The sequence below is a fragment of the Mirounga leonina genome, unplaced genomic scaffold (genome assembly GCF_011800145.1).
Source record: "Mirounga leonina isolate KUSES-001 unplaced genomic scaffold, KU_Mleo_1.0 Mir_454, whole genome shotgun sequence".
In the NCBI taxonomy this organism is placed as follows: Eukaryota; Metazoa; Chordata; class Mammalia; order Carnivora; family Phocidae; genus Mirounga; species Mirounga leonina.
This window is the reverse complement of record NW_023270763.1, coordinates 14,369,877-14,396,399: the sequence shown is the minus strand read 5'-3', so window position 1 is coordinate 14,396,399 and position 26,523 is coordinate 14,369,877. Positions and strand designations below refer to the sequence as shown.

At 45.2% G+C, this 26,523-nt stretch overlaps 1 protein-coding gene across 2 annotated transcripts in view; it reads left to right on the top strand.

The window, feature by feature from the left end:
* LOC117999520 (calcium-binding protein 8-like) overlaps positions 1-26,523 on the top strand; it is a 236,003-nt gene that overhangs the window by 41,293 nt on the left and 168,187 nt on the right. The window lies entirely within an intron of this gene.

Here is a 26,523-nt window from a genome sequence, read left to right as displayed (position 1 = left end):
GCGCGAATGACGTCTTGGTGCGGGACCGAGCCTGTAGCCTGAGAAATCTCTGGTGAATGTCTTGGTTTCTTTGTAGGCTGACCTTGGGGCTGGCCTTCAGCTACCAAAATGTGTTTTCCAGTTTATGGAATCTTTATCATCCGTGGTGTTGTCATGTTTCCACTTTGTCATTTCCGTGGGGCCCAGCTGTAGGGGAGGCGAGGGCTGAAAAGCCCCGCTCTTGACCTGGGGCTGTGGTGCTTTGAATCCTGCCCAGATCAGAATCATCTGGAAGCCGCGTCTAGGTGGGAACGGACAGCAATTATTTTAATTGCCTCTGTTCCTTTGTAACACAGTGTAGCCCTGGGTGTTCAGGGCAGGGTTAGGGATGAGAACAAACCTGGGCACACCATGGCTGTATTCATCCTGGGACGGTGCCCTGTTGTATCCTCATTGGTCAGCTAAGCCCCTGATTAAGCAACCAACCACATTAAAACGAGGAAGAAGGAATTTATTTCTTCTGGAACAGAGAATTAGGTTGATCCAGCCAGATGTTTGCCTAGGTGCCCCATCTGCTGAGGCCGAGCCAGAATCCGTTTTCCCTAGTATTCTGGAATGTTATGCTCCTTGTAACACAATTTTATTTTATTTATTTATTTATTTATTTTTTAAAAAAGATTTTATTTATATATTTGACAGAGAGAGAAACAGCGAGAGAGGGAACACAAGTGGTGGGGCGGGGGCGGGGCGGAGTGGGAGAGGGAGAAGCAGGCTTCCCGCGGTGCAGGGAGCCCGATGCGGGGCTCGATCCCAGGACCCCAGGACCATGAACTGAGCCAAAGGCAGACGCCCAACGACTGAGCCACCCAGGCGCCCCCTCCTTGTAACACCGTTTTAAAGCATGAAGTCGAAATTTGCTTTCAACAATAGAGAAGTCAGAATTTCCCCAGACGGCCCACATATTCGCTTTTAAGTGGAATGGTCTGACCAGCATGCTGTGTCTGTGCACAGATGGGAGCCTCACGGCCGTTACTCACAAGAAGAAGGTGGGGAAATTCAGCTCTGGGCCAACGAAGCCACACTTGCTTCCGAGTTGGCAGGAGTTGAGGGAAGTGGAGGATGGGGTCGTCTGATAGCTTTTCCTGCTCTCCTCTGGTTTGATTGCTTGCTTATCTGAAAGACTGGCTTGTTTACACGAGCCAGGGGTAGAGCCGTGGAGGGTGCTGGGTGAGGTCCACAGGGGAGGCCGGGGGTGTTATAGGAAGCAGGAGCGCGTGGTGGAGCCTGGCTCCTTAGGGCCAGCAGGTGCTCACTGCAGTCTGGACAGAGGCTGGTGGCAGGAGAGGAGAGCAGGACCCTGGGATCTCCTGGCCTTCTGTTGGCCAGAGGACATTCAGACGCAGGATGCAGGAGGCCGTAGAGCCCTGACTGCCTCCAAAGCGAGGTGACCAGAAAGAAGGACCAAAGCTCTGCTGGCGTGTTTGGCGGGGCCCCAGGCTCCCAGCACCCTGGGGAGTCCACTCTCTGGAGACATCAGGGAAGTGGTGCATTGATTTGGGGGTGGGTTTGCACTTGTGTTTTTGTTGAGTAGGTCGGTCCCTGGGCTTCGTCATCGGCAGGAGGGACTGAAGGCCTCCCTGAGCAGAGGCCATGAGGATGGGGCAGGAAGTCCCTAGTTTGGGATAACTCTTAGAGAGGCTGACATTACTAACCAAAGGAAGTTTGGGGATCACCTGTGGCTTTCACAGATCCTGGCTTTCCCTTTCCCTCCCTCCTCCTCAACTTCGCCATGAATAATCAAGAGATGACTTCTCCTCAGGTCGTCGGCTTTTTTCTCTGTGAAATCTGGGCCACTGCCAGGGCACGCAGCTTTTCAAGAGGACTGCGGGCTGGATTTTGTCCCCCCAGGGTGCCCGGCAGAACCACCTTCCGTGTAGTTGGGCGAGCAGCCGAGCTCAGGAGCATGTTTCGCTCAGGCAGCTGAGCCAGGCTGAAAGGTGTCTTCTCGGCAGGCGAGAAGAGCAGGGAGAGATTCTAACAGCCCTCAAGCCTAGGTGGGCAGGCTTAGCAGTGGGGGGCCTGCAGGGTCACTGATGGAGTCCAGCCAGACTTTATGGCCTGAGGCCTGAAGCCGGCTGCTGAAGACACTGTGTTTGTCCTTCAGGAGGGTAATCCAGGCTCTCAGCTTGGAGAAGGGCCATTTATTTTCTGATGGAAGATTCCTTCTACTTATTTACTTTTGGCCAAGGTGAACCCTGAGTTATGACTGCTCATGCTTTATGATGAGCATCTTGGGGCCCTGGGCAGGGCTGTGCGGATGTGCGCTGAGTTTAGAGCAAGCAGGCAGGGTCTGAAAACCAACCACAGGTTGGTTCTCGGGGACGGCAAGTTTCCGAGGATTTGCCTGTTTGCTGTTCTCTAGGACAAGCTGAGCCCTAAAGTCCTCCCGCTTGGGGCCACTCACTTATCCTCAGGGACACATGGTGTGGTACAGGGAGTGGATGTGTTGGACACTGGTGGACATCAAAGCATCCTTTGTGATCCATTAGTTGGGTACCATCTTCCCTTACCACGCCCCCCTCCCTACCCCACTGAGGCTGCAGCCCCCTGCTTAGGGATGGCCACGGGGACAGGTTTCCCCCCGCTCAGGGATAAATGCCCCTTTCCTTTCATGTAAAGGCCAAACTTGCCCCAGTCCATGAATGGTTACCCTCCCAGAACAGGTGTGCATAGAGCCACTCACCATGCAGGCCTTCTCCGGCTGACATTTACTCTGGGAAGTTTCTATTTCTTCTCTTTAAACAAAGCTCAGGAGGAAATTATGCAAAAAGCCACATCGAGTTGGTCCAATTAGAGTCAGAAATCACCTAACAAACAAACTCAGCAATGATGAATTGGTCGAGACAGTCCATTCATTCATTCATTCATTCATATTTATTCATTTGTCCATTCCTGTTTATTCATTCATTATAGGAATGTTTACCCAAATGCTTTCTGGGTACAGGAGGAAATCAAAGAAGCATAATATTCACTGCCTGTTCCCCAAGGAATTTGCAATCTACCCAGCGAATTTCTGTATATACAACATTTATTAGCAGTATCTTGTACTTAAAAAGAGTGTATCATGTGGAATTTTATCAGACGTGAATTATAACTTTGTAAAAGCCGTTTTCTTAATGCTCTCTATTGAATAATCTTGGGATGTTATTGTAATCTTTAAATTTGCATCCATCTGAAGTTCATTCATATACAGTGTGAATATCCACTGCATGTCAATATACTTCAATTTCTGCACTCATTCCATCCAGGACGGATATTCGGGTTTCCAGTTTGGGGCTGTTAGGATATAATCTAGTCATCCCCCTTCTGTTATGTCTATGATGTTAGGGTCCACTGTCCTCACAGTACCCTCACGGCCACTGTGAAATGTCTGAGTGTGGGTATTTCATGCCTTCCATGCTAATCCTAGATCTTCCTTCTTTGTTTTCTGCATTATATGTCTCTTCTCACATTGTTCTCTGCACTCTGCATTCATTCTCGGGTCTGTCTTCCACATCATTGATTTACTTGGTCTGCAGTCATTTTAACTTTTTTTTTTATTACTACCTTTAGAGCATATTTTCATTATGGATGAAAGCTTCAGTTCCTTTGAAGCCTGGTTTTATTTCAGTAGTCTTCCTTCCTTTTTAAAACACTTTTTGGTCGAAGTAGAATAAAGAAAAGTATTAATGCACAGTTACAGTTATATTCTTGAACGTGAAAACTCATGCAACGGCCACCCAGGTTAAGGACTATATATTACCGGCACCCCAAAGTACCCCAAGGCCCTTCCAAATGCCTCTTCCTGAAAGACGACCACCACCCTGGCTTTCTATCATTGTTTCATGGTGTTTGTGTTTCCCTTCATCTTGGGGGGGGGGCAGGGGGAGGGGTGTCACACCCTATCTATTCTTTTGTTCCTAGCCTTTCTTCCTTAACATATTTGCGAGACTCAGCCATGTTTTTGAGGGTAGCTGAAGTTGATTCATTTTCATTAATAAATAGTATCCCCTCATATATAAATATGCAACCATTAATTTTTTTTTTTAAAGATTTTATTTATTTATTTGAGAGAGAGAATGAGAGAGCACATGAGAGGGGGGAGGGTCAGAGGGAGAAGCAGGCTCCCCGCCGAGCAGGGAGCCCGATGCGGGACTCGATCCCGGGACTCCAGGATCATGACCTGAGCCGAAGGCAGTCGCTTAACCAACTGAGCCACCCAGGCGCCCCGCCACCATTCATTTTTATCTGTTCTGTTCTCAATGGGTATTTGGGTTGTTTTCAGTTTGTAGCTATTAGGATATAATCTCACCATCCCTCTCTCTGTTGCTGCTATAGTCTTAGGGTGTGTTTTCCTCATGGCTCTGTCTTCCTGCTTTACTGGGGCCATATTTTTTTTATTCTCTCTCAATTCTTTGTCTTATTGAGGACAACTTGGACACAGTTTGTGAGAATCTCTTTTGTTTCTTGTCATAATGTATGTAGATATGCATATACATATATAAAAAGCCTTTTCCCCCAAGTCTTCCAGCTGATGCTACCTTTATTTTGCATTAGAAGATGTTTCAATATGGTCCTTTTTGCTCTTTTCTGCTCTGCTTTGTGACTCAATAAAGTTCTTCGTGGGCCCAGAATCTGTGAGCAAACAGGGTTTGTAAAGAATCTTTAGCCTTCTTTGTTCTATCTTTGCTTTATCTCAGACTTGCGCTAATTTTCCCCTTGTCACCCCCAGCTGGAGAGTCTGGTTTCTAGAAGACACTCATCTAGTCCATGGCTGCTGGGTGGATGTGGGATCTTGATTGCCCCTACTGCTGGGTTGCTTCCTATGCTACAGAATTCTGTCACTCCTTTGTTTTTCCCTTCTCTTGCTCTTTTCCTGTTCTCAAACTACTATCCGGCATTCAGTGACCCATGTACACCCTGGTTCTCATCTTGCTCAGAAATAATCCAGGATGGGACACAGCAACCCATGGCTCTGGTTGCTCCCAGAGAGTAGGGTTCCATAAATGAGCTTAGAAAAGGAGTGCTGCTGGGCTGGGTTTGGATTGGGTTGGGGAGTAGGTCACCATGGAAAACACTTGCTATGAAATAGGGAGTGACAGCTTGATTTACTGGTCAGTTAGCCTCTGGGTCCCTGGCAGGGGCCAACAATGGTGGTGAGTCAATGTCTTCCTGCCGTAAGTACCACCGTAGTTCCCAGGGTGGGTGGAAATTGTGTTTCTCCAGTTTCATTGGTGTTACCAGTCATGAAAATTCTCCTCAACCCTTGACATGTGTATGCATCTCAAAATTACTATTTCTGGTGATATGCTCATATGTACATTTTTGGGGATATTTTAATTTGAGCTTTGGGAGTAGATGTACCAGTTCACCACCTACTGCCATCATGAAGCCCCGTTTCGGTAGTTCCTTGACTTGCTTTAGATTATTCGAGTCATTGTGTCAACACAGCGCAGTTTCCTCAGTGACCCCTTGCTTGCATAATCCAGTGGACTCTCAGTGTTTATTCTGGATTTTCTGCAGCATCTGGCAGTGTTGCTCACATGCTTGGTTTTGGAGTTTGTCGCTGCTTTGGCATCTACGTCACTAGCTGGTTCTCCTCTTTCCTCTTTTCTACCTCTTTGTCATTTCCACTGTTCCTTGTGTGTCCCTCCTCGTCTGCCCACTGCTCACACACTGTTGTCTCCTGGGGTTGTTGTCCCCGTGGACATCTACATGCTGATTGCCTCAAGATATATATCTTCAATCCCTGCCTTGCTCCTGAATTTTAGATCTGCTATCTCTAGGCCCATGTTGATGTCTCACAAGTTCCTTAAGCTCCAAAGATCCAAAGCTGAATGGATTTTCTTTTTTCTCCCAAACTGCCTCTCCTCTGGAATTTTTCTCAGGAAATTATATCACATTATACCCAGTCAGCTACAACAGTAATTTGGGAGTCATCTTTGGTTCCTCTTTTTCTGTTCACTCCCCACATATAATTGGCAAAGTCTTGCAGATCTTGACTTCTCTCAACTTATCTCAAAACTGTTCCTTCCTTTCTGACCACATTGCTATGGTCTTGGGCCAGGTCCCCACCCCCTGGCTGCAGTCACTCGGAGTGTGACTCTTTGGGCCTCATTTACAGCGTCACTCATGTATCAGTTCAGTTCCATTTCATTGGAGGGAGGCTTCTCAAATACACGCTTGATTGGGTTATCCCACTGCTTATAACTTTTTTCTTCTTGGCCTACAAATACATAAGTATATATTTTTAATATTTCTTTCATCTTTAAAAAATTTTCAAATCCACAGAGGTTTGGAAAGTATGGTGAATAAGTGTATATCTTCACCTAATTGTTAATACTAAAACATTTGCTTTCTTTCTGTCTCCCTTTTTTTTCCAACACACACACACACAGAGGCATGCATCCACTTTTTTCTGTTCTAGAATTTTAATTAGGTTCTTTTTTATAGTTTCCATTTTTTTCTGTTGGAATACTCATCTGCTTACTCATTGAAACAGTATTTTTCTTTAATTATTTGGACATATTTTCCTATATTTATAATAGCTCCTTAAAGTCTTTATGTACTTAAATCCAGCATCTAGGCTTTAGGCCATCTTGGGGTTGGTTTCTACTGTTTTTTTTTTTTAAGATTATGTTAAAACTTTCCCATTTCTTTGTGTGCCTGTTAATATTTGTCCACTGAACGTTGAGAATGCTATACTATGGAGACTCTGTGTTCTGTTATCTTTCTCTGAAGAGTGCTGATTTTTGCTCCTGTAGATAGCTCAATTACTAGCTGACTGCTTTCAAGTTGTGTAGGTTTGGTTTTATGCTTCGTTAGGGTAGAGCTGTGGGAATCCCAAGGCGTCCCCCAAGCCCCTCTAACTTGGCAGTGACTCAGTCTCCAAACTCTGTCTTCCTTGTGGGTCTTGTCAGGGCTTGGTGTTAGGTTTTGATCATGTGGATCTAAAGGAGGCCTGTAGAGTATATTCTTTACTCTTATGATGAGGTCCTTCTAGTGTTTCAGCTGGATACCTGGGGTATTAATAAGGTTTTTTGGACACCTAGGGCTGCTTTAATTCTAGTATCTGTTTTTTCTTCTCAGCCTTGGAGCAGCTGCTTCCTGGTGAGTCCAGTTTAATCTCAACTTACACGAGGGTAGTCCAGCCTTCGGCCAAGTATTCATGAGAAACCCACATGCGGGCTTCTGGGGTCTTCTCTCTGCAGTTTTCTTCTCTCTGCTGCCTTACCCTACAAGGTTCTAGTTCCTTTAGCTACCCCAGAGTATGAGCTGTGGTTGGGAAGTGGTCCCCAGGCAGAGAGCTAGGGTCAACGTGGTGCTCACCGGGTGAGTTTCCCTTCTCCCTGCACCTGCAGTCACGTGCTGCCTGTTGTCTACGGCCTGAAAACAGTTGCTTTAGATATTTTGTTCAGTTGTATGGTTGTACATGGTGGCAGGGTTATTCTTATACCAGTTACTTTGCTGTAGCAGAAGTCTGTTATTAATAATTTTATTTTTTTACCCAAACTGGTTAAAAGTAATTTTCAACCAACGTAGCACTTGACCCTTTAATAGTTCATTTTTGTTTATAATTCTTAAATGCTCTCCACAGCCTACAGCTGGGTGAGCCATAGGGAAACGCTGTAACAAAGCATAGGAAGTCCTGTGTGGCCTGGGCCCTTCCTTTTTGTCTGCTTTGACTCCCTGCTTTCCTTCCAGATGGTTCTCTACTGCCTCAAGATCTTTCCTGCTTCTCTGCCTTTGTTCTAGCTGCTTCTGTCTACTGGGACCCATCTTTTAAGTTTCAACATTGTCATCGTCACCATCATCCTAATCATCACAGCCGAAGTTTATTGAGTGCTTACTCTGTGCTGGGAACTGTTCAAAATGCTTTAGATGAATCAACACCCTTAATCCTTTCAATCATCCTGGAATGCAGGTGTTATTATTAACTCCAGTTTTGCAAATGTGGAAAATTGGGATGTAAAAGAACCTTGTCCACGGTTACTAACTAGTGTGTGTTAGAACTGGGATGCTGATTTTCACCGGGCTTCAGAGCCCATGCTTTTTAACTTTTTTTTTTTTTTAAAGATTTTATTTATTTATTTGACAGAGAGAGACACAGCGAGAGAGGGAACACAAGCAGGGGGAGTGGGAGAGGGAGAAGCAGGCTTCCCGCTGAGCAGGGAGCCCGATGCGGGGCTCGATCCCAGGACCCTGGGATCCTGACCTGAGCCGAAGGCAGATGCTTAATGACTGAGCCACCCAGGCGCCCCCATGCTTTTTAACTTTTATGCTATGAATCCTCCTCCCTCCTAGATGAGACCCTTTGTGCCTTCCCTGCACCCTCATGTCACTATCCTATATATCACTGCCACCACTGTGACACATGGGTGAGAACTTGCCTGATTAATCAAACTTTCAGTGGGTGGAGAGATATTTTTAAAGCTCTGTGTGAGCCCAGCGTGCTCCTCACTGAGAGCAGAGGTACACTGCGGCCCAGAAGAGGCTGGTGATGGGCGTGATCTCTTGCTTTGAGCCCCTTTGAGGGGGCTGGCTCCCGTGCCATGAGCTCTGAAGGACCCCTCCCCACCTCCACCCATCTGGTCCATCATTCATTTTCCTGTAAAGAAGACCCCTGTCCCTCACTTCCTTTCTCTTTGTTTTCCTTTCCTCCTCTAGTTTTGCTGGTTGATTTAAAAATCCAAGAGGCACACCCTAACTTGCCTTCTTGGAGACACTTCCCGCTACAGGCTTTTCAAGAGGGGTTTTAAGGAGGCAGAGACATTACTGTCATAAGAGAAACTCACAACTCTTATCTGAGAAGGCTGATGGCTCTAAGTTCTCTCCTCCAGAGGAGGTTATAAAACCTCCACAAAGAACCACATCATCCAACAAGAGTGGGAGTGCCAGATACACAGCTCTGCTCCCGAGCTGAGAATTAGCTTTACAACCCAGGTCTTTTATCTATCTACGTACCTTCCTCCTGGAGGCTTGACCTGCCTTTGAGCCTTGAGAGGGAAGTCTTTGGTGGAGAGCCACGAAGCTCTGTCAGTGGAGCCAAGGACGGATTTCTCTGATGGCAGCCGCTTTCAAGGGCCCCCTCCTTAAAGGGACATTTGCTTAAGTCTTCTTAGGGTTTCCTGCCTCTTGTTCTGAAAATGCAGTTTGATAGCTGTGTCCAGGAAAGGAACCCGAGGACCGACCCTGCCACTTTCATTTTATTCATTTGTAATTGATATGCTGCCTGCTTCCAAATGTGATCGAGACATCATATGATAAATGAAGAAACAAACTGCAAAGCTGTTAGAACAGAAATAGAAAATAAAAATCCACATACAAAGAGGAAGAAAAAAAAACCTATGACAGCCCCTTAAACTATGCAGTTACTGTGAATGAGCGTGAAATTTAGCTCCAAGCTCTCAATGGGTTGGGGCAGAGAGGTAACACTAGTTATCTTATTCCAATGACAGCCTTAAAGTGCCCCACTGGAAGAAGAGTCCTCTCATCTCATTTTAATTAGGAGCCCTTTGGCCCATAATAAAAATATCCAATATACAAGTATTTTGTATTATTTCAGAGACGTTGCCACTTTGAACTTTTTCTCACCCTTGTATTTCTGAGGTTTTTTTTTTTTTAACCTATTTCCTCTAGCAATAGTGGCTTAGGATGGTGGTGATTCTCAATGAAGGATGAGGAGCTAATTGTAGACTCTCCAGATGCAGAGAGGTGAGGGCAGATTGTAGTTTACAAAGTCTTCCCACCAGCTGATTCTATGAACCCCCTATAGAACATGTTTCTCTGGTTCCTACTCCTAAGAATCCTGCTTGAGCTAGTAGGCAGAAGTGATACCTTGGTCTAAAAGTTCAAGAGCCGGCATCATAAACCATGACCTCGACTTGAGATATTTGAGGAACAGGATTTACCAACCATCCATGTCTATCATAAAATAACCTTGGTACTGTTTCTGTGGAATCTTCTACTTTCAGTAGAAATACATCCTAACAGATCTACTAAGGTAATTAAGCCCCACAATGCTTCCCCAGATAACTAAGTACGTTAACCTGTCGAGTAGAATTGCTCAGCATTATCCATCTGGATGCTGGAGAGAGTTTGCCAGAACTCATCATTTTGATGTTGGCTTCATTGATACCGAGCTCTTTCTCCTGGTGGTAATTGGCTGACAGCAGGTTCAGCTGCTTCCTGGGACTACTCAGGGATGTGATATTAGCAATATGTTCTAACAGGGACGGCTCCCTGGTCTTCCCCCTTCACAGTGGCGTCCAGGGCATCTCATCTAAGCACAGCTTCAAATCATTTAAACTCAGGTGCTGAGCTGAGACACAGCCATTTAAAAAATATAAATTTTCACTACCAAGATGGTCATTTCTACTTTCTCGCATTTTCAAGCCAAAAGAACACTAAATTTACATTGAGACCTGAATTATTATATTGCTGTGTAACAAATTACTCCAAAAACTGATTTAAAACAGAAAAAAATTTATTTCCAAGTCTGTGTGGATCAGAAACTCAGGCATGGTCTGGCCCAATGGCTTTCAAAGGGTTGCAGGGAGGATGCAATCATCTGAAGGCTTGATTGGGGTTGGGGAATCCAATTTCAAGCTCATTCACAAGGCTCTTGGCTGGACGCCTCCCTTCATTCCTTCCATGAAGGCTTCCCCATAGGACTGCTTGAGTGACTTCAAAGCATGGGATTTGGCTTTTGCTAGAACACACGATCATGTTATGACCTTGTCTCAGATGTCACATATTGTCACTTCTGCCACATATCTCATTAGAAGTGAGTCACTAAATACAGTCTACACTTAGGGTAAGCCTCCATCTTTTGAAGGGAGGAGTACCAAAGAATTAGCAGGTGTATTTTACAACCACCAAAGACCATATAAATTAGCTTGGAGATGGTTTCTAGCTGTTGAATTGAAGGCTAATGAAATATTATAGAAAGTTCTGAAATCGCAGTTTGCAGTTTCTTTGGTAGTGAAGAAGAGAGGACCAATGATCATTGCTATAAAAATAGGAATTAAAGCCTACCTGTTCTTGATGGAGTAGGGTCTCTGAAGTTCCTCAGATCTGGGTTCTTATCCTAGTTGTACCACTTAGCAGCTGCAACACAGATGGTTAGCTCTTTTCCAATATCGTTTCTTCCCCAATAACAGAAATTTTAGCTGGACACATGGATGCTAGAATAAAGACTACATTCCTTACACTTCTTTGAGAGCTAGGTGTGGCCATTTTAGTAAATTCTGACCAATGAGATATAAGCAGAAGTGACATTGGGCAACTTCGGTGCACACTGCCTCTTCTTTATCCTTTCTTCCTTCTTATTACTGGAATGGGAATGTCATCATCTGACACCAGGAAGACAAAGAGTTTCACCCTTGGATGATGGAATGCTGAGCTGGAAGGAGCCTGGCTGCCTGAGGGTGGTGGAAAAGAGAGAAATCAACTTCTATCTTGTTTTTCTGTCACTCAGAGCTGAACCTAAACCCATAGAATCAGCAGCCGTATGACCACAGATGAGTAATCCAGTCTCTAAACCCGTTTTCCAATTTTTAATTAGTGTCTTCCATACAATACTACTTTTAGGAATCTCCTGCTTACTATTTTTGAGGAGGAAGTATTGTTGGTAAGGATTAGGTCTGAGGAGTCTATTTTAGAGCATTGGAGGTTTGTCCCTTTCTAATATATATATTGGCTATATTTCAGATTCATCTTTTGAAATTCTAAAAGATGAGGTTCAGCAGGGCAAAAGGGGATAGAGCTAGCAGGACGGGCTGGATGGCAGAGACCCTAGAACCCTCTAGGAGGACATTAATTTCGGGTGGGTTTGTCTCAATGTTGAGGGCGGTGCACTTATACATCATGTTCGTCCCTATGAGCAAACAGCAAAAGGCTAGGCACACAATCATGGCTCAGAAATGCTTGTTGAATCAATGGATGCCAGCCAGATCTTCTGATAAGAGAAGTTTGTGAGCTAATGGTTCCTGATTATTCGTTCTCTACTAGGAATAGATTTGGGATGAAATATATGGCGGTGAAGCATGGTTGATGATGCATCACATTTAGGGTCCGATGGCTTACTTCAGTGCTCCCTGAGTTTTGGTTTTATTACCTGTACAATGTGGATAATAGTATGTACGTTATAATGATAATATGGGGTAATAGATGCAGAGTGAGTTACTGTTGTGTATTTGACATATGGTAAGTGCCCAATAAATAGTAACGATAGTAATAATTGTTGCTAATGCTGTCATGATGGTGGTGGTGGTGGTGGTGATGATAATGACAAGACACACCCAAAGGATTATCACTCCCATGTAGGGGCATGTTGGCTCTTTAGAGGAAAAAGCAAACTGCTAGCCAGAACCCTGTGCAATTGTCCTATCGGGACAGGCTCAATTCAGGATGTGAATGTGGAAGTATCTTGACATACCATCATGATTTTCTGTGTCTTAGCTCTAAACCAATAGAGACACCTTTCCTTCTGCCCCAGCCTCAGCTCTTTATCTTTCAAAGACCCTGTCCTCATTGGTATAGAGGTAAGAGTCTAAATTGTCAAAGGAAGGAGAGGAAAACGTACCCAATGACAATAGCTTCAAAGCCTTGGGTGGTCCTCAGAGATAGAACCAGGATCCTGTAAGATCTGGGCTTTGATGTGAGAAACATCTGTGGATGGCTGAAAGTTCAGGCTTTTCAAGTCTTCACTGTGATGCCTTCGAGGATCAGGAGTGAACATGACATAAATTTCCTTTTAAATATAAACTGATGTATCCCACAATACTTATTCAGTGGGTCGGAACAGAGGTGGTGATAGGAGATGGGGAGCCTGAAATCATGGCCCAGTGACCAGAACTCACTCCCCTTGGGGAGAGGGGCTTGTCCAACATATTGGAAAGCAGATTTTCATTCCTTCCTCTCTGAAGTGGGCAGTTGTATAGGACTAGTGGTGGTTTCTGGAAAGGGAAGAACCCAACCATCAGTTTTGCTAGGTGTAGCTGCTGTGAACATTAGCATCCCTGTTTCCCGTTGCCACCTCCTCCGTACTCCCTCAGGGTTTCCCTAACCTTATCTGGTTCAAATTCAAGGCCATTTTTGTTTTAATGTTTCTTCCAAACTTGAAACAGCAACTGCAGTATTAAGTGGTTTGTTTGTGACACTAAAGTTTTATGGTGATAGAAAAGAATAGTTATTTTTCCCATAAAGCTGCTAAAATAAATGGCCCCAGGACCTAAAGTAATGCTGGTCTAGGGAGTGTGCCACCATTTCAGGCTCAGGTGTGGGACTAGTTCCTAAGCTGGTGCCGACTGGCTGTGCTTTGCTGGTTATTACTCTGCTGGTACCAATGAGATGAGCCGCAGGATGCAGGATGTGTCGCTCTCTTCAGCCATCCGGGTGGCGATTTAGCATTTCTGCATAGAAGCATTGCAGGGAGGATGGGTCCTAAAGTTCTTGGTCTGGTGCCCCTAAGCAATTTGTAGGTGACTTTAGAGAGCTTAGTCTCTCCGCCATCCGGCACTCCGGTAGGGAAAGGAGGGGAAGGGGAGTCTTGGGGACAAACCTGAGAGCTCAATATTTCCTGCACCTCTGTGGCGCCTCTCCTCAGAGAGCCATGTGCAATTTCTTCGCCAGCACCTACTGAGGCCGAAAAAACTTCTGCAAGTTTCAAGTGCATGATTGATCATGATTTTATGCTACTCTCTTCAAGAATTCTTCAGAGGTGCCATCCAGTTCTGGGAAAAGTGCCTTGAGCTGACTGCCGAGTTCTCTTGCCAGATTTTGGAGACCCTGAATGTGCAAATTAAGAAATGTGTTGTTTCACATTTTGAATCCTCAGTGACTGAGGTTAGCCTAGAGGACAGACTTACGAAGAGATATGAAGGTGCTAACGGCCAGGCCAAAGAATGATTTTAGTCAGAGCTTTGAACCTGGGGTCTGTGTATCTTCTAGGGCTTCTGAATATTTTTTGTGTTTGTGAGTAGTGCTTTTTTTCTGGGGAGAAGATGTACTACTTACGTCATATTCCTAAAGGGAGTCAACAAAAGGGTAAGAGCAATCCCTAATCTCTAGCTTGTGAAATGGACCTTTCTTTCTTCTTCTTTTTTTTTTTTAAGGATTTTATTTATTTATTTGACAGAGAGAGAATGAGAGAGCACAAGCAGGGGGAGCGGGAGAGGGAGAAGCAGGCTTCCTGCCGAGCAGGGAGCCGGATGTGGGGCTTGATCCCAGGACCCTGAGATCATGACCTGAGCTGAAGGCAGACACTTAACTGACCGAGCCACCCAGGCACCCCATGAACTAGACCTTTCTTATACCCATCACTGCATCAAGGTTTGCTTTCTGTAGGAAGACTGGACATGGTGTATCAATGCGTGCTAGCGAGGTTCTATTTGTTATTGCAAAGATGGCATTGGTTATGGTGTGGAGAATGGACTTGGGGGGGAGTGGGTCTAGAGGCTAGGGTGCCCCAGGAGCCCATTCTCAGTCAGGGGAGAAAGAGTGGGGACCTAAACTCAGCAAATGCAGTAGGTTGGAGGGAAGTGGGCTTGGGGATTGAACAGTGCAGAACTTGGCCATGTTTATGTGATCCAGTGTAATGCTTATAGTACCTCTGGGAGGCATTCTTGTCCCTGTTTCAGATGAGGGAAATTAGTGTGAGAGTGATCATGTTGTTGGCTCAAGGTCACACAACTAATAATCGGTGGATTGAGATTCATACTCCCTTTTCTCTGACCCCAGAGCCCATACCCTTCATTAACTACCATGTTATACAGTCTCCACCATACGAGGTCTTGATGTGTGGAGGTAGGGTGGGCGAGAAGGAAGAAGAGTTAGGTGCACCGCTACCTATCAAGGTCATTAGCTAGGTGCTAATCACTGAGGCCAAGGACAGGGGAGTTTGAATGGGGTAGGAAGAAGATCATGAGAACTGAAAATCAGCCCACTGGAGACGGCTAGTGGGCCCTTGAATAATGAATTCTGGGGCTTAGAATATTTAGCCGGGAGATAGAGATTTTGGAATTTTTATTATATTGAAGTTATAGATAAAGGAAAGTGGGTCAGAGATGAAACCTAGAGGCCCAGCATCCAGGCATTCCTTTGATCACAGGTGGTTGCTGGTGGCCAGGGGATTGGGAGGCCCCACTTCTCCAGCTGAGCCTCTTTATATCCATTAGCTGTGCTAATTTATGTGCCATGTTCAGTCCCCTAGTTAGCCTTCATATTCTCAAAAGCCAAAATCCTCAATCAGAAGGAAGTTAAAAAAAAAAATGTCACCTGTTTGTGCTCAACTAATTTGCTTTATTGGTTGACAGTGCCCCTCTCTTTCTAACTTAGAGTCAGAAACTTGCCTAAACCTTTTAACTGTCTTAGATGTTCCAAGAAGTTCAGTTTGGTTCTTGGCCATACAAATTCTTTTTTCAGGGTATCATAGAAATACACTATAGTTTTCTCTGCCAAATACACCTGCAAAGAGACTGTGTTACGTCCAAGGTCACCTGCCTATAATTAGGACTGCCCCAGGCAACCACCAGGCCAAGGGTAGAGAACTTGACTTGTTGCCTCAAATGGTAAATTCCAGGGACTCTGGAGTTAGACTGAACTTGGGTCAAAGCCTGGAAATGTCGCTTATCATCTCTGTGCCCTTGGGCAAGTTTTAAACACTTACAGCTCTCAGTGTCCTCATCCATAAAATGGGTGATAACAGTACCCCTCTCCTGGGATGGGCTTGTGGCATGACGCCTGGCACTTGGCACAGTGTTCTGTGAGGGCTGATGGTGGTCTCACTGCCGGGCAATCTAGGGGGAGGAGTGAGAGCAGATGGAAATACTGAATTTCTTTTCGCTTTCTCCTGCCTGGCCAATTCAGAAGGAATTGATGGATATTTTAAAGAGAAAGAACAAAACTAGATCTGTGAATCTGGCATCTGGTCATCTGTCTTTTTCGGTGTGTGTGTTTGTGTGTGTGTGTGTGTAGTTGTATCTGTGTATATTTATATGACTGTGCGTGTGTGTATGTGTGATTGTGTGTGTGTAGGTTTGTGTGATTGTGTGTGTGTTTGTAGGTTTGTGTGATTGTGTGTAGGTTTGTGTGGTTGTGTGCCTGTTTGTATGTGTGTGTAGTTGTGTCTGTGTGTGTTTATATGATTGTGTGTTTGTATGTTTGTGTGATTGTGTGTGTCTGTGTTTGTGTGTGTGTGTGAGTGACTGTGTGTGTGGGGGGTGGGCAGGGGTGCTGAGAGCTTGTCCTGGTTCTGGGCTTGTCCCTGAACCTTCTCTATAGAAGCTCTGGAACTCCTCAGACCAGAGCATACACCATCATGGTTGTATGAACTGAATCAACAACATTTTGCTGATGTTACTGGGCTGGACATGCCGGGATATCTGGGGAGAGGGATGAACCTACATTGATTATCAGTCTTGTGCCAAGTACACAGACTAGGATATGTCACTGTCATTCTTCATCATCATCATCATCATCATCATCATTGTTACCCCGTAGAGTTGCTCTCCCCTGATCCCACTCTTCTCTCCTTCCCTTTCTTTGAACCTCCGAAGCACGCGGATCTGCCGCAGGAGAGAAGTTCTACGGTTGCGGGCACTGGAAATGAGGGTGATATCCAGGTTCCCAGGGCCTGGGTGTATTTTCTCTGGTAGGTGTGACCAGGGCCAGGTTTGCCAATGATTAAGATAAGAATTCTTCAAGACGGGATGTCTTGTTTGATATACAGAGGCGATAAAGCTTGCCTTCTAATGCGACAATAATAGTGTCCCCACAGGTTGTTAAATCTTGAAATTTACCCATCTGTTCAGGGTCTCTCTTTGAAGAACATTTATTTAAGTGAGATAAGATGTCCGGGCAGGTGCTAATGCCTTCAGGTTAACTTGGGGGCACGTATCATTGCTGTGAGCTCAGAAGTAGACTCTGTCCCATCTTTTTCAAAAAAAAAAAAAATCCTATGAAAGGAAAGTGTTTTCCTCTGAGCCTCAGATGATAGTTTTTTTGTTTTTTTTTAAAGATTTTATTTATTTATTTGACAGAGAGAGACACAGCGAGAGAGGAAACATAAGCAGGGAGAGCGGGAGAGGGAGAAGCAGGCTTCCCGTTGAGCAGGGAGCCCGATGCGGGGCTCGATCCCAGGACCCTGGGATCCTGACCTGAGCCGAAGGCAGACGCTTAACGACTGAGCCACCCAGGCACCCCCAGATGATAGTTTTTGATTATAATATGTTTTTCGGTTCTAAAGCATTGCCCACTCACGGCAAAACACATTTGTCTTTATAGGGAAAATGACTCAGTGTGTGTGTGCTCAAGATTGCTACAAGTCACTTGGGAGGCTGATGAGTGGGGACAGCAGACAATAGACCTGGGCAGGGGGACTCATACATCACGCTGTACCTTCGTGGCCTTAACAAATTACCAGGCAGAGACAAATCAAGCACACTCTCACAATCTTGCTCTTTGCCTTCTTCCCAAATTTGATCCATCCTGAGCAAATTCTAAGCAAAAAACCCAAAAACCAAAAATCAGAAACACACACACACCCAAAACCCAGGGCGTTTGTAGAGAAGGCAGCTGTAACATTGTCCAGTGCCGGGCTAAGGAAACCCAATAATAGAAACCTCCTTGCGAGGTTCTGCAGGGCACAGTGTGCTTGGAGGAAAGGGCATGGCATAGAAGCTCCCTGGGTGCTGGGAGGATTGGTTACTCCAGTCTGCCATCATGGAGCTGATACATATGTGTAACATGTAATAACCGAAGTTGTTCATTACATGTTCATACAGAGACAAAAAGTTGCATTCATTCTGCTGGTGTTCGTGGCATCCCTGCAATATCCAAGCACTATATCCAGATGCTGAATGTCTAAGTGATCTGTCAGACACGGACCCTGCCTTTCAGGGCATGCCCAAGAGACTAATGCCAGGCAGAGCAGCGGGGGTGGAAGGTGGCTCTCAGAATCGGGGAACCTCTGGCCTTCATGCTTGCCAAAGCTCATGACCTTCTCTGAACTTTAGTGTTCCCACTTGGAAAAATGAGACAGAAATGTTGACCTCAAGAGTTTTCTTTTAATATCAAAGGCATAACATCATTCATTCACTCATTCAACAAATATTTGTTGAGTGCCTTCTGACGTTTCAGGCACTGTTCTAAGCTCCTGGTTACTGCAGTGAGCCAAACAGAAAGAATTCCCCACCCTCATGGAGCTTCTGCTCTCAATGCAGAAGACATTGAATATTAGATGATGATGAATTATAGAACATAAAAGAAGCAGGGAAAGAGGATAGGAAGTGTCAGAGGTGGGGTGGAGGCTACAGTATTAATCTAGATGAGAGATGACGGTAGTCAGGGACCAGGGTGGTCACCATGGAGCAGGGGAGAAGTGGTTGTCGGATTCTGATCTGTTTTGAAGGTGGATTTACCAAGGTTTGCTGACAGGTGGGTATGGAGTATAAAAGAGAGGAGGGGCGCCTGGGTGACTCATTCGGTTAAGCCTCTGACTCTTGATCTCAGCTCAGGTCTTGATCTCAGGGTCATGAGTTCAAGCCCCATGTTGGGCTCCACGCTGGGTGTGGAGACTACTTAAAAAAAAAAACGAATGAATGAATGAATGAATGATGAATGGAAGGAAGGAAGGAAGGAATGGAAGGAAGGAAGGAGTCTGGGATGACCTCAAGATTTTTGGCCTGATCAACCAGAAGAATGGAGATTCATTTAGAGGGAGAAAATCCTAGGAGCTCAGTATCGAATGTAGTTCTCAGATGCTTATTAGTCATCCACGTGGAGATGTTGAATAGGCCATTGGATAATCACGTCTGGAGTTCAGGGAAGGAATGAGACTTATATAGGTAAAATATCTTAGGTGGTGTGTGGCCAAAGGTGGGTGTTAAATACATTTTTAACTCTTAGTAATTTTCTTTTTCTTGTGAGATAGATTCATAGGCGACAGTAATAAATAAAACAGGAAGGTCCTCTATGCCCTTTTCCCAGTTTCCCCCAGTGGTAACATCTTGCCAACTTATCATGTAATATCACAACCAGGATATTGACATTGATAGTCAATATCCAGAAAATCTCCACCACCACAGTAAATCCATATGAATTTAATCCATTCGATGCCCTAGAACACTACCTAAAATAAACTAAAGGAGTTCAGAGGAAGGAGCACTAATGTCCTGGGGTAGGGGTGGTGTGATGGGTCAGAGAAGGCTTCCAGCAGAGGGAGGCACTTGAGTTGGGCCTTGAAGGACGGGAAAGATTGGGATCTGTGACAGAAAGGTCGGTCCTGGGATGTGGAAGTGTGGTGTGTGCTGGGCCTTCGAGGCAGTTGGGCTTGCTCAGTGTGGAGGGTGTGGTGGTGGGCACATCGGGAAACAGGGTTGGAAGCTGGCGAGGCCTGGCTGGGACTTTGGTGAGTAGATGGTTGAAAGAGCTGAGCTTGGAGAAGCAGTAGCTTAGTTTCCAGGGAAGTTGGTCCAGTCCCTACGTCTAAGTGTGCTGGAGTGAAGGAACCTTGCAGGAGGCCAGCGAGGAGCGTCTTCCTGACAACCAAGACAAAAGGGAAGCAAGGCCCTTGTGGTCAAAGGGGAAAGAAAGGGACACCCCAAGGACGACTCCATTTGACATGTTGAGTGCTTAATTAGGAGTGCAGGCTCAGGAGCCCCACTGTGCATCCTGCCTCCCTCTCATTCAGTTCCCACCACTGCTTGGCCAGGCCCCTGCTGTTTTGACTTTCATTTCCAGATGAGGACACTGAGGCACAGAGAGGTTAAGTCACTGCCTCAAGGTTGCAGAGGTAGTGAAAGGCCAGGTCAAAGACCAGGCTGGCTGACTCCCAAGACCTCAGATTTAACCACCTTGAGTGGTTCAGCCTCTTGTGATCATCTTCTTCAGGCAACAGGCTCATTTTATTTGTTTTTTTAAAGATTTTATTTATTCATTTGAGACACAGAGATACAGAGAGAGAGAGCGCACGAGCAATGGGGGAGACAGAGGGAGAGGGAGAAGCAGGCTCCCTGCTGAGCCAGGAGCCCGACGTGGGGCTCGATCCCAGGACCCTGGAATCATGACCTGAGCCAAAGGCAGATGCTTAACCATCTGAGCCACCCAGGCGCCGCAACAGGCTCATTTTTAAGGGGAGGAGTTGGTGGATAGGGAAGAAGAAAACTGAATGTCTTCAGATAGGATTAAAAAATTTCTTTTTAATTTAAATTCAATTTAGTTAACATATAGTGTGTTATTAGTTTTAGGGATAGAATTTAGTGATTCATCAGCATATAATGCCCAGTGCTCATTTCATCAAGTGCCATCCTTAATGCTCATCACCCAATTACCCCATCTCCTCCCACCTCCCCTCCAGCAACCCTTAGTTTGTTCGCTATAGTTAAGAGTCTCTTATGATTTGCCTCCCTCTCTGTTTTCATCTTATTTTGTTTTTCCTTCCATTCCCCTGTGTTCATCTGTTTTGTTTCTTATATTCCACATGAGTGAGATCATATATTTGTTTTTCTCTGACTTATTTTGCTTAGCATAATATACTGTAGTTCCACCCATGTTGTTGCAAATGGCAAGATTTCATTCTTTTTTTAATTATTTATTTTTTTAAAAATATTTTATTTATTTATTTGACAAAGAGAGAGACAGCGAGAGAGGGAACACAAGCAAGGGGAGTGGGAGAGGGAGAAGCAGGCTTCCTGCTGAGCAGGGAGCCTGATGTGGGGCTCGATCCCAGGACCCTGGGATCATGACCTGAGCCAAAGGCAGACGCTTAATGACTGAGCCACCCAGGCGCCCTTCATTCTTTTTTTTTTTTTTTAAAGATTTTATTTGACAGAGAGAGAGCACAAGCAGGGGGAGTGGCAGGCAGAGGGAAAGAGAGAAGTAGGCTCCCCGCAGAGCAAGGGAGGCCCGATGTGGGACTCGATCCCAGGACTCCAGGATCATGACCTGAGCCAAAGACAGTTGCTTAACCAACTGAGCCACCGAGGCGCCCAAGATTTCATTCTTTCTGATGGCTGAGTAATATTCCATTGTGTGTGTGTGTGTGTTTGTGTGTAATTACATCTTCTTTATCCATTCATCTGTCAATAGACATCTGGGCTCTTTCCATATAGAACTTTTTAGTTAAATTTGAACAAGCAGTGTCTGAGAGAGAGTGGGATAGAGCAGGAGGGTGATTGGAAAGATTTGGAATGAAGACTGTAGAAAATTGTGGAGAAGAGTCTACATAAGTTTAAGGAAGGATCTTAGCAGGACCAGCAAGATTTATCGAAGGTCTTTTTTATTGTTGAAAATCCTGTGGATGAATTTGATGGCTATAGGGTGGAAAGTGTTCACTTCGGGTAGGTTCTGCCCCTACTAGTAATTATAAGCATGTGACTTTGGGTAAGGCTCTTGACTTCTTGACCTGACAGAGGAGGTGGGAGGGCTTGGGTAGCCTCTCGGCAGTGTTAGGATGATGCTTGCATAGGATGAGCAAGGGCAAATGTCTGGTGCTTTGCACAGGAAGATGGCGCCTCTAGCTCACAGCTGGCGTCATGGGGCTGGATTTCCAGCAGCAATTAAACTGAGCCATGCAGTGGTGGCCTGAGCCTGTCCCCACTCAAGAAGAGGCATGGGGCAAAATGATGAATCTGTGTGTCCATGTCTGACCAGGTCATTTGGAACTGTAGGGTCTTTAGCTGCTTTTTAGCCCAAGCCATGTGGTTTTTCAATATTTCTTTAATGAAGGAATCTGTGATCTACCACTGTTTGTGTGATTTTTCATTATTTTGCTCAGCTTCCCTTTTATGTTCTTGATTAAAAATATTTTATTTTTACCTTTCTCTTCTATTTTAAAATGCTCTAAAATTTAAAGCATCCTCTTGAAAATGCTTCCCACAGCAACAAAAATATAATCCAGTACAGATTATCCTGATTTTCAAACAGTGACTGAGATTATATTTTTGAAAAAAAAAATTGATACTGAAATTTAACGGATGTGGTGGTCGGCCAAACAGTGTCCCCCCCCCCCCCCCCCCCCCCCGCCCAAATACATCCAGGTGCTTATTCCTGCCACCTGAGAATATGTTACTTTACATGACAGAAGTTGCAATGCAGATGTGATTGTCTTGAGTATCTTGAGATGAGGAGATTATCTTGGATTATCCGGGTGGGAACAATGTAATCATAAGGGTCCTTATAAGAGGGAGGCAGGAGGGTGAGGGTCAGAAAGCATGGGACATGAAAAGAGAGAGAGAAGGACTGGAAGGTGCCATGCTGCTGGCTTGGAAGTCAAGGGAGGGGCCACATACTGAAGAACTCAGGCAGCCTCTAGAAGCTGGAAAAGGCAAAGAAAAAGATTCTCCCCTAGGGCCTCCAGGAGGAGGGCATCCTTCTCCACACCTTGACTGAAGGACTTCTGTCCTTCTGGAACTATATGAGAATAAAGCTGTGGTTGTGGTGATTTGTTACAGCAGCCGTCGGAAGCTGATACAGACATCTACTGGAGAACAGGGTTGCCACATCTGTAGAAGGGGCACAATGATCATAATTTCTCTGTCATAAGAAAATGGCCTGTTGGAACCACTGCCAGCTCCAGGACTCATAATGCACACTGTGTGTTCATAAAACACCATCTAGACTCAGCACTGGGGTGGAGAAGTGGATGGAGGAGGATGGCCCCTGGGCTGTCTGTCCATATACAGAATTTATATAATGAGGAATGGGGACAGTTGGCCTGACAGGAGGAAGAATCAGACGGTCCTGGGAAGAATGATAAGGTGACCAAAGGGCCACATCCTTACTTCCTGTCTTTTTTCTTTTGGTCATTTTCAGGCACTTCACGTTCTTTTGTCATTACTCTCTTACCAAAACATGCTCAGAAGGATCTGATACTAGTCATGTGCACCTTCCATGGATTCATGACTTCCAAGGCCATGGAACTGCCGATTCCCTGAATGTTAGCCTGGGGAGTGACATGGAGGCCGGCTCCTCCGTCTGTTGGATGGGCCCCGAGCTCGCTAAGGGACGTGGCCTGACCCCACCACACAGGTCATCACTACCCCTAGGGCCCAGGCCTTCATGCTTGAGTCTGTCCAGAGAGGCTCCCTGGAAACCTCCCCGCTTTCCCTGGTGTCAGCAATTTCAGGCAGTTTCTAGGTTTGAAATGGGAGCTTTTGTCCTCTGCCACAGATGGGAACTTCAGGTCATCAGAGAGAGGGAGGGTGGCATTTGGAGGACGGGCTGTCATGGTCCAGAGGTCCCATTGCATAAGGACTCGCTCCCTTCATCCCAAGAACCAGCAGGAGTGGACCCAGGAAGACCTCCCCTTACTAAGAAGATATCTGGTGTTACTTTTGTCGGATACCAGGAAACTGTGGGATCGGGGAAGGCAGAGCGGCCCTGTGGGGAGGAAAGACATAAGGGGAGTCTAGAAACATCTTATGTCTGAGTTGTGTTTTGTAGTGACATTTTCTCAATTAAAAACTGTGGAGGAGGCGTAATGATATAAGCATTCCTACAAGGACTAGGAGACTCTGTGGGCAGCTGCATTCCTTTGCAGTTTTGTTGCTGGTGGGACAGAAAAAAAAAATGTCGAGGCAGGGACTCCAGAATCACGTATTTGAATCGCTGTGAGGACCCCAGCTTTGCTTCCAGCCGGCTATGACATCTGCAGGTCACTTCAACTCTCTGATTTTGGTTTGCTGAACTTTGCAGTGGGTCACGTCCAGGACGCCACGCAGGCTGTGGGCGAAGCGTGGCACGCATGTAGCTGGCGCCCAGTAATCCGTGGCTCTGCTGAGTGAGTGTTCCTTCCACGACTGGACGGGGCTGCCTGATGCAGGGCACGGATAGACCAGAGGGCCTGGGGGAATCAGCCTGCCCACACAGCGCCTCTGGAGGGCACTGGGTTGGCCACCTCGCCTCACTGGAGCATCTTCCTCCAAGAGAACGCATCCCAATGATGTTCTGTGGGGGAGGAAGGTGAGGATGATGCTAGTCTGGGTCATGGCTTCTTTCCCTCATGTGAGAAGCGGGAGGCTGGTTGAAGTGTCTTTTCTGTGGTCTTACCCTAGGACCAGGATAAAGGCATGGGTAGCAGGAGCTGGAGTGCAAGGCAGGGAGTCAGGGGATGTAGCATAATTTAATTAATTGGAAGTTGAGTTTTCTCTCTCTTAAAAGCAAGGCCTAGGTTACATATGTTACGGCTGCCTATGGAGTTGAGAAAAGCAGTGATCAGTCTCTCTGTCAATCCACAGTGTAGAAAAGCCACATTTTCCCACCTCCAAGCTGCTTATAAATATGTTTTCTCTGCCCGGGCAGCCCTTTCTGTCCATTCTTCATCTGCTGGGATTCTATTCCTCCTGTCCCCCAATTGCCACCTCTTCTGTGGAACCTCTAAAACCCACCCCCAGCTAGACAGATTTCATTCTTTGCACTCAGACCTGGCTTGTTCCTCATTTATATCATAATAACAAATTATAGAGCCCTTTCCCCCCCTTTTGTATGTCTTAGTTCCTCTACTCAAGTATATCCTGGAAGACGGGAACACATTTATTTTTGAATCCCTCATCGTGTTTACAACAGAGTCTTGCACATTGTAGGCACCTAACAAATATTTGTGGACGCATTGAGTTGCTTTGAATTGAAATAATTAAAAGCAATTCCCAGAATTCTGAAATAATCAGACTTGAGGGATCTCTACCCTTTCATTTTATTAGATTCCTGTAAAGATTTATTGAATATCTACTACCTGCTAAGCACCGGGAATGCACCGATGAAAAAGTCAAGGCCTCCGTGACTGAGATGACAAGATTTCTTCAAAAAAGTAACTTTGGGTTCTCTTCTGGAGCTCCATCCAGGTTCAGATCTTCCCGAGAAGATCATAGTATAGTACTTGGAGATGGAATAGCAGACGCTCATGGTAACCTTTTGCTAGCAAATGAAGATTAGGGAGAAGAAACAGAAGTATGTTCTATATTCTAGAAATATGTCCATTCACACATATTACATAGAAATCATCTCTGGGCCTCAGGTACAAAATTCTCTTATGTGGAATGAGTTCTTTTCCTTGTACCACAGCTCGATGGCCCCCTGTGTCGTCTGCATACAGATCTCGTTATATCATCTGGAAGTCCTATGGGCTCAGAGGGAGCAGGGGCCTTGTCCAAGGTCATTCGTTTTAGCCAGGAGAACCAGAGTGCTGACAGTGAGCTGGAGGGGGGGTCATATTCTTCTCCCTTTCTGTGACTTCGGCTGGCCCTCTGAGTCTCCGTGGCCTGCATCTTTCCTGCACCTTCTGGGCGCAGCCGAGGTTGGCTCAGTCAGTGCTGAGTGCTGAAGGTACAGCGATTCCAAAAACAAATGGACATTAGTCCGTTGGGAATAGGAAAAAATCAAGTTTTACTTCCCTTTATCTGATTTACTGGTAAGGTTCAGACAGTTGAGGAAAATTGGGTTTGGGGAATATCTATGGATTTCAAATGTCTTTACTAACCTTGGTATCATTTTTTTCTGATAATAATTGAGAGCCAATTGGTTTTTAGATTTCAAATGCGTTTATCCAGGACTTCTAGAAGTCTCTGAATGTATGATCATTTAATTTCTTTGAATTATTTCCAAATAGATGAAACCTGACGTTTCCACTAGGGTGGATTTTATTTTCTCAACAGTGTGTAAAAAAAAATTATGAATTTGTTCCTCTTATTCTCAAAGGTTAAACATACATTTAAGATCTGAAACTCACACATAGAATTACCATGTGATGCAGCCTGTTCTTCTGGGTATATACCCAAAAGAGCTGAAAGCAGAGACTCAAACAGATATTTGTACAGCCATGTTCATGGCACTGTTATTCACAATAACCAAAATGTGGAAAGGACCCAAATGTCTATCAAAAGGTAAATGGATAAACAAAACATGCAATGGAATATTATTTGGCCTTAAAAAGGAAGGAAATTCTAGCACATGCTACAGTGTGGATAAACCTTGAAGACATTATACCAAATGAAATAAGCCAATCACAGAAGCACAAATATAGTATGACTCTACTTATATGAGGATGCATCTGGAGTTGTCAGATTCATAGAGACAGAAAGTAGAATCATTGTCTGGGGTCAAGGGGAGGGAAATGGGGTGATTTTGTTTAATGAGTAAAGAATTGCAGTTTGTGATAATAACATTCTTGACATAGATGGTGGTGATGGTTGCGCAACAGTGTATATTTATTTATTGCAATTGAACTGGACACTTAATGGTTAAAATGGCATCAGAGAAATGCAAATCAGATCCACAATGAGCTATCACCTGACACCTGTCAGAATGGCTAAAATCAAAAATACAAGAAACAATAAACAATGTGGAGAAAAAGGAACCATTGTGCACTTTTGGTGGGAATGAAGCTGGTGCAGCCACTGTGGAAAAACAGTATGGAGGTGCCTCAAAAAATTAAAAATAGAAACACTGTATGATCCAGTAATTCCCCTACTGGGTATTTACCCAAAGAATACAAAAACACTGGTTCAA